This window comes from Silene latifolia, chromosome 5, assembly GCF_048544455.1.
Source record: "Silene latifolia isolate original U9 population chromosome 5, ASM4854445v1, whole genome shotgun sequence".
Lineage (NCBI taxonomy): Eukaryota > Viridiplantae > Streptophyta > Magnoliopsida > Caryophyllales > Caryophyllaceae > Silene > Silene latifolia.
The window spans coordinates 73556414-73564611 of NC_133530.1; positions in this window are offsets into that span (position 1 = coordinate 73556414).

Below are 8198 nucleotides of genomic sequence, written 5' to 3' on the forward strand. Positions count from 1 at the left end.
AGAAAATTCAGAGCAGAATGCTTCGGTTCATGACACCAATGAGATTGCGAGAATTGAGAACGGCGATCCAAGCTCTTATGGCCCATATGGTGAAAATTGAAAGCCAAATAGCAATCTTAGCGGCTAATCAGCAAGGAAAGGATTCGGGAAATATGGAGAAGCTTGTTAAAATTTCGATGCGAGAAAGAGATCACGTTTCCAGTGCTCATGGTCGATCGACCAACACCACTGGTCGACCGACCAGTATACCTGAGCAGAACGCAAAACCGTCATTTGATTTGCAAAATTCGACAGCTAATGATGATGTGACAAGGGTTTTGAACATGGACAAGTCCGATATTGTCGATTTACGTGATACTTCGGCCCGAGTTATTGACGTGTCGTTCATAGAGCGAGCTATGAAGTCATTTCCGAGAGTTGATAAGGACAAGGTCCTTAATTCAAAGGATGTTTCAAGGAAGGAAGTAGAAGAGCGGGCCAAGTTGTCGATGAAGCCTCCATTTCCTGAGCGGCTCCAGAAATCGGCAGATGAGGTACACTATCAACTGCATATTGATGATGTCCCATTTTTTAATCCTACCCTTATTTCTGCTCTAACACCTCCGCCCCAGAATGGGAGCAAGATGGAGGAAGATTTTGCTGCTTTGACTATTTCAGGAGCTGGTTTGGGGAAGAAAGAGCCACCTGATTTTCCAGCTTTGAAGAAGTCAGAGCGAGGCATGGAGTATGATCTGGAGTTCGATGAGCCGGACGATACTAGAGCATGGAGGGCTAGAGCTGCTGACAATCCATTAAGATACCTAGATGACGGAGATGGGTGGTCTCCATCTGCTGAGATTAGTATTGCTGAGGCGACTGCATCTAGCCAAAGGCCATGGTCGGAGTTATCCCGCGTTTTTCGCGGATAAATAATTTAATGCTTGAGTTTTTAAGACAATTTATCGCATTTAAGACTTTTTACTATTTTTGGTTTGCGCGAGACTTCGCTTTTATAAGTTTGCTTAGGATTTATTTATGCTTTAAACTATTACTTTGGGTTGTGCGCAAATTTTGGGCGCGTTATTTATGTGCATTTGCAGGTTCTAGACCATATTAACTCAATTTATTGAGTTAATTTCGAAGAAAACAAAGCTTCTGCTCAGGTATAGTGGTCGATCGACTGGTCCTTTTGGTCGATCGACCGGATTGCGACTTCCAGGAGCTTCTGTTTCTGTTCACTCTGGTCGATCGACTGGGTGATGTGGTCGATCGACTGCCTAGCACTGATGTACCTGTCTTCGATCACTCCCCTGCTGTGTTTGGTCGATTTGCGGAATTGAGGGAGTCTTTTCTCCACTTTATTCTCCGCTTAATTTCTGTTTTCTTCCGTTTTCTCATTTTCGCACATAATTTTACCGTCCCAATTTTGTTTTCTCGTTTTATGTGCGGTATGTTTTGTTTCTTTTCAGGTACCTATGGTAGCACTGCTGGCTACTGAAACCTCCTAGCTCACGCTGGTTTGGGGAGGTTTCCTTGCGTTTAAAGTCTTGTGAGTTTCCGAGTCCTTCTTTCATGTCTTATTTATTTATTTATCGCAAAACCCCATTTCCTTTTGCTTCTTTATACATGATTTTGCACAATGGGGACATTGTGTGATATGGTTTGGGGAAGGGTTTTGCATAGCATTCATATGTTTTTGCATTCACATTTAATTATTCTGTTTGCATTGTTTTTTTTTAATTTCTCCATATATACAAAAAATTCATAAATATCACGTTTAATTTAGCATATAGGTTGAGTCAGATTGGAGTATTCATTACTGATAGTTGTCATTTGCTTAAACCCTGCATTTTATCACATCTTTTAGCAAAAGCATTTGCAATATCTCGAATTTCGTTTCAAAATTTGTTGAACAATTAGACTTGACTTGAAATTTTGGCAAACTACAAAACTTTCTGAGGAATTAGAGCCTTATAAACTGGTGTCATTCATGACCGGTTTCATTTAGGTTTGTGAGTAGTTACTCCCTGCATATCGTGTAACATCAATTTGCACAAGTATGAAATTTAATTGCTTTTTGCCTGCATACATTCGGGTTAGTGGTTGGTATTGCATGTTTGGAGAATGCTTGCGAAAATCCCTTTTATTCGTTTTACCCATTAGCTTCACATTAGCCAAAAATTGCCAGTTGACCCTTTAGCTACAATCCATAAACTAAGCCTACCCTTTGCTGAGCTAGTTTAGTAGTTTTAGTGGTATTCGTTGTATTGTATCAATTTTGGCTCGATTTGCACTCTATGAAGTTGGTAATGAATGAAGGAGAAAAGAAAAAGAGAAATGAAAAAATTGAAAAATAGTGACTGCCGAATGAAAAAAAAATGAAAAAAAAAAAAAGAAAACAAAAGAAAAAGAAACGGCAAAGAAAGAAGAAGAAAAAAGAAAAATGAAATTGAGTTATTTGACTCCTATGTTGCGATTTGTATTCTATGAGGAGTATTGAGTTTGGATTAGTGAAGTGTTTGCCTAATTCATTAAGGCATTTGAGCTTATTTCATTGAGTTAGAAGTGGATGTATTTTTTCGGTTTGATAGGATGCTAGCTTGGCTATTTCCCTCTCATTCCCATATCGTTTTGCCCTTTTCTTACCCATAGCCTCACTTATCCAAATCTTTGCAAGTATTCGGCATGTGATGGACCCTGAATGGTTGGAATGTATGTGCACGGTAGCTAGAATTGCTTATCATACTATATTGCATGCATGATCATGTTGGTTGAGTCTAGGTGAGCGACTTTTGTCTCTTTCTCTCTTACATATAAATTGCTTACCATTTGCTTTGTTGAGAGAAGAGTGACCCGGGAGAGTCCAATCTTGAAAGTCTTGCAAGGTCAAACGTTCAACATCTTTTTGGAATATGCATAAATTCGTTTGCGTGACATTGAGCTGTTAGTAGTTGATTCATATGCATTAAATTGGTTTAAGTAGACGATTTTCAGTTTGTCCATGTTTTGCTCCTTTCTATCTAGATTTAGTTTTGCATTTAGTTTGCTTGGGGACAAGCAAAGGTTTGGTTTGGGGAAGTTTGATGCGTGTCTATAATATGATGTTTTACATCTTTATTTCCACGCATTTTATGTCTATGGTATGTAGTTTATTCTACTATTTCCCCTATTTCTGTCTACTCTCGTGTTTTTATGTAATATTGCAGATTATTGCGGAAATGGGTAGAAAATAAACCAAATCTTGACCCCGGAAGCTAAGCTTAGGAAGGACATGAATATTTGACATGGACTTGAAGTTTAGAATGCGTTCCAAGGCCTAAAGATAGCAAAAGCATGGGTGTGTACGAGTTTAACAAGCAAAGAAGCACCTCACGACATTGCAGGCTGCTTCAGATGGCTATATCTCGAGTTCTACAGCAGATAATCGAGTGATTTTAATTGGAGGTGAAAGCTTATTCTCTTAGCTTTCCAACGCCGCGTAGAACGCATGATTTGACCAAGTAACGAAGAAATGGCAGCTGTTTTAAGATCAGTGCGCTGCAGAATCGTCGAATGCATTGCATGACAAATTGTTGGTCGATCGATGGTCCAAGTGGTCGATCGACCACTACACGGGTTCCGATAGCTACTGTTCGCTGCTACTCGTCGATCGACGCCATGCTTAGTCGATCGACCAAGACACTACTTCAGCACGAGAATTAAAAGATCGAGATTTAGCTTAAGCCCATTGTATATTAGGTTTAGGAATAAGAGTTGCGTGATATTCCTATATAACGTAGCTTAGGTTTCAGATTTATGCATTCAGTTTTCATCAGTTTTAGAATATCAAATAGTTAGGTTTTCATTCTTGTTTCGTATTCAAAACAAGTTACCTTTTGCATTCGTTTTCTGGATTCTACTCTTCGGCAATTCTTCCATTCGGTATCCTCTTTGTTCTTATTCAGTTTATTGCTCATATTTAGTTCATAGTATAGAATTGCTAGTTAGTGTCACGAAGCCGATTATTGTTTATTGCCTTTTTGTTATTTCAAGCATGAATTCGGTAGATTGTTTCGTTAATATTGTTGTTGTTTTTATCAATATCATGAGTAGCTAAATCTCTTGTGCTAGGATGTAGGGGATCTATAGCGTAGATGGCGTAGAATTAGGCGACCTGAATTAGGGCATCAGTCGATCGACTGGCTTCTCTGGTCGATCGACTGTGCTAGTTGGTCGATCGACTACCTATAGTGGTCGATCGACTGACGCGTGTATGATTAGCATCGTTTTTAATTTATTAAGTGCAATATTTGACAGCGAGACCGAGAGGGAACCTGTTAGATGCTTAGTATTGACCAACCCATTAAGATCGAGAGACAGGGGAGGGAAATAATTAATGAATTAGAACAACTAAATTGCTAAGATCGAAAGACAGGTAATTTAGGCTTTAAGAATCACTTTTCAGTGCGAGAGCTAGCATTAGTGAGACTTAGGGACTAGTAGCATAGACCGAAAGGAGCTACTGGTTAACTTGGACTGAGAGGACTTGTTATTTACCCATCTACACGACTTTATTTCAGACTTACCTAGGATTATGCGCCATCGCAGCTATAGTGAACCGACCGTCTTAGCACCTTTTTTATATTTGATTTAATCCAGTTTCTTTTATTGTTCATTTATTGCCATTAGTATAGAACAACTCAAAACACCACCCTTTTTTTTGTTACTTCTAGACTGAAATATAGAACAACTGAAATTCCCTTCCTCCCTGTGGTTCGACCCTTACTATCACTAGCTATAGTTTTAGTTCGGATTTATAAATTTAATTTTGGTACTAAACGACGGTATCAGCTGTGTTTATGGATTTGATGAACCGGTTCTTTAGTCAGTTCTTGGATAAGTTTGTGGTGGTTTTCATAGATGACATCTTAGTCTTTTCTAAGACTAAGGAGGAGCATGAGGAGCATCTGAGAATGGTGCTGCAGACCTTGAGGGAACATGAGTTGTATGCAAAGTTATCCAAGTGTGAGTTCTTGTTAGAGGAGGTAGCTTTTCTGGGGCATGTGATTACAAAGAAAGGGGTAGCTGTGGCTCCTGCAAAGATTGAAGCAGTTACCAAGTGGTAAGCACCAAAGAATGTAGCTGAAATCAGGAGTTTCTTGGGTTTAGCAGGATATTATCGACGGTTCGTGAAAGATTTCTCCAAGATTGCTAGACCTATGACAGCTTTAATGAGGAAAGAGAACAGGTTTCGCTGGGATGAAAGTTGTGAGACGGCGTTCCAAACATTAAAGGAGCGTTTGACCACAACTCCAATCTCAACATTACCTGAAGGGAGTGAGAACTTTGAGGTGTATACGGATGCTTCAAAGAACGGGTTGGGATGTGTGCTGATGCAGAATGGGAAGGTGATTGCTTATGCTTCTAGGCAATTGAAGCCTTATAGGAGAATTACCCTACACATGATCTGGAGTTGGGTGTAGTTGTGTTTGCTCTTCAGATTTGGAGACATTACCTATACGGGGCGCCCTTTAAGGTATTTTCAGATCACAAGAGTTTCAAGTACATCTTCACTCAAAAGGAGTTGAACATGAGACAGAGGAGGTGGATGGAGTTGATTGGCGATTATGACATGGACATCATCTACCATGAAGGGAAAACCAATGTGGTTGCAGATGCCTTGAGCAGGAAGAGTGTGCATTCTTTATGCACAGCTATATCTTTGATGAGATTGAGAGATGAGATGGGGAAGTTTGGGATACATATGATCCAGAAAGGAGATGCTATGGGAGATTTGACAGTGCAGCCTAATCTTTATGATGATATTCGCAGTAAACAGGCGTTGGATCCCAAGATTGTGGAGTTAGAGAGCTGGAGTAGAGAAAGGGACAGTGTCTAGATTCTCTATTCATACAGATGGTAGTGTGAGATTTGATGGGAGGTGGTGTGTCCCTAATGATGAGGAGCTGAAAAAGATGATCATGACAGAGGCTCATTGCACACCATACTCGATACATCCAGGCGGTGAAAAGCTATACAAGGATTTGAAAAAGACTTTTTGGTGGCCTGGGATGAAGAAAGAAACAGCTGAGTTCATGGCTCATTGTTTGACATGTCAGAGAGTGAAAGGGGAGCAGCGTCGACCACAAGGTAAGATTCAGTCTCTAGAGGTACCTGAGTGGAAGTGGGAGTCCATTTCCATGGATTTTATCATGGGTTTACCGAAGAGTCAACAGGGTAACAACATGATATGGGTTATAGTGGACCGACTGACCAAGTCAGCTCATTTTGTGCCAATGAAAGATATATGGACTAAGACACGGTTAGCTATTTCTTATCGGAAGAATGTGGTGAGATTACATGGGGTGCCTAAAGATATAGTGTCTGACAGAGATCCGAGGTTTATCTCACGATTTTGGAAAGAGTTGCAGGAGTATTTGGGAACTACCTTGAAGATGAGTACAACATTTCATCCTGCGACAGATGGCCAGACGGAGAGGACCATCAAGACTCTAGAGGATATGTTGCGAGCTTGTGTTATGGATTTTTGTGGTAGCTGGGAACAGAGGTTAGATCTGATTGAGTTTTCTTACAACAAAAGCTATCACACCAGTATTGACATGGCGCCATTTGAGGCTTTATATGGGAGGAGATGTAGGAGTCCAATTTGTTGGGACGATAGTGCTGAGGCAGTGGTTTTAGGACCAGAGATGGTTCATGAGATGGTGGAGCAGATTAAGCTGATCAGACAGAGGATGAGAGTGGCCCAGGATTGACAAAAAAGTTATGCTGATCTACATCGACAGGATATAGAGTTTCAGGTTGGGGACAAGGTTCTTTTGAAAGTGTCTCTTATGCGTGAGGTCATGAGATTTGGTAAGAAAGGGAAGCTGAGCCAGAAGTTCATAGGACCGTATGAGATCTTAGACCGTGTGGGTGAGGTTGCTTATCGGTTGGCTTTACCGTCTGCTTTGGATAGGGTACATAATTTGTTTCATGTGTCTCAACTGCGGAAGTATGTTAGTGATCCGTCACATGTGTTAGAGGTAGAGAACATAGAGTTAGATGAGCCCTTGTCTTATCTTGAGGTGCCTAAACAGATTCTTGACCGAAAGGTTAAGAAAACTAGACATGGTGAGACAGTGTTGCTTAAGGTTATTTGGTGTAATCATGAGGTTGAGAAGGCTACATGGGAGACGGAAGAGGTTATGAGGAAGCGGTACCCGTCTCTTTTTGATTAGCTATGTAAGGTTACGGGGACAAAACCTTGTTTCTTTTAAGGGGGTAGGAGATGGTCGCGAAGAGTTTTTAGATGTTTTTATGTTGATTTTGATATAGTTAGTAGTTGTTTGAGTCGGGTTGATTTGGTTTGGTAAGTATGTTTTGGAGTTTTATGTTGAGTTTTGTTTTTGTTGTTGTGTCGGGATAGTGTTAGTGTGTTTTTGTTTTGTTGTGGTTTGAACTTCGGGGACGAAGTTCTTTTTAAGGAGGGAAGATTGTAATACTACGGTTTTATGAGTCTTTGGGTACTTTATCGAGTGGGGCTTACTCTGTCGAGTAAGTATGTTTTTATACGAAACAATAGTCTGCCTGTAGGGTACTCGATCGAGTAACCTTAGCACTCGATCGAGTAAGTCGCACTCGATCGAGTACGTGACTTGCTGGATCGAGTAAGTTGTTTTACGGGTGATATTTGACGGGTTTTGTTAATAATGCGGGAATGGTATATGTTAGGCCTGGAAATCCACAGACCACCCTGATCAAACATTTCATCTAGACCTAACTGCCAGGCTCTCAGGGCACACGAAGATAGGCGCCAGGCCATGGAGAGGACAACGGTCCAAATATCAGGACAATATTTGACCATATCCGCGTATATTAATGGAAATAAATATGCAGCAATAAGTATGAAGATTATGCAATAAATACGGTAATTAAGAGGGAAATATTCAGCAATTATGGAGAATATTCAGCCTTCAATACTTGATCATGCAGCCGTTCAAGATGGGAAAGCTATATAAAGAACACTTGAAAGATCTGAAGAGGGATCATTCGTACACAAGAAGAAGAACACATATTACTTAGAAAAATACAAGCATTGTTGTTACAATAATAATATTCTCTCAAATCATATAGTGAAATCCTCTCCTGGCTTGGTGCCCGTGGTTTTTTCCCATTCAAGGGTTTTCCACGTACAAAATCGTTTCTCTTGTTATTTTTGTTATTTTACTTATAGCTCA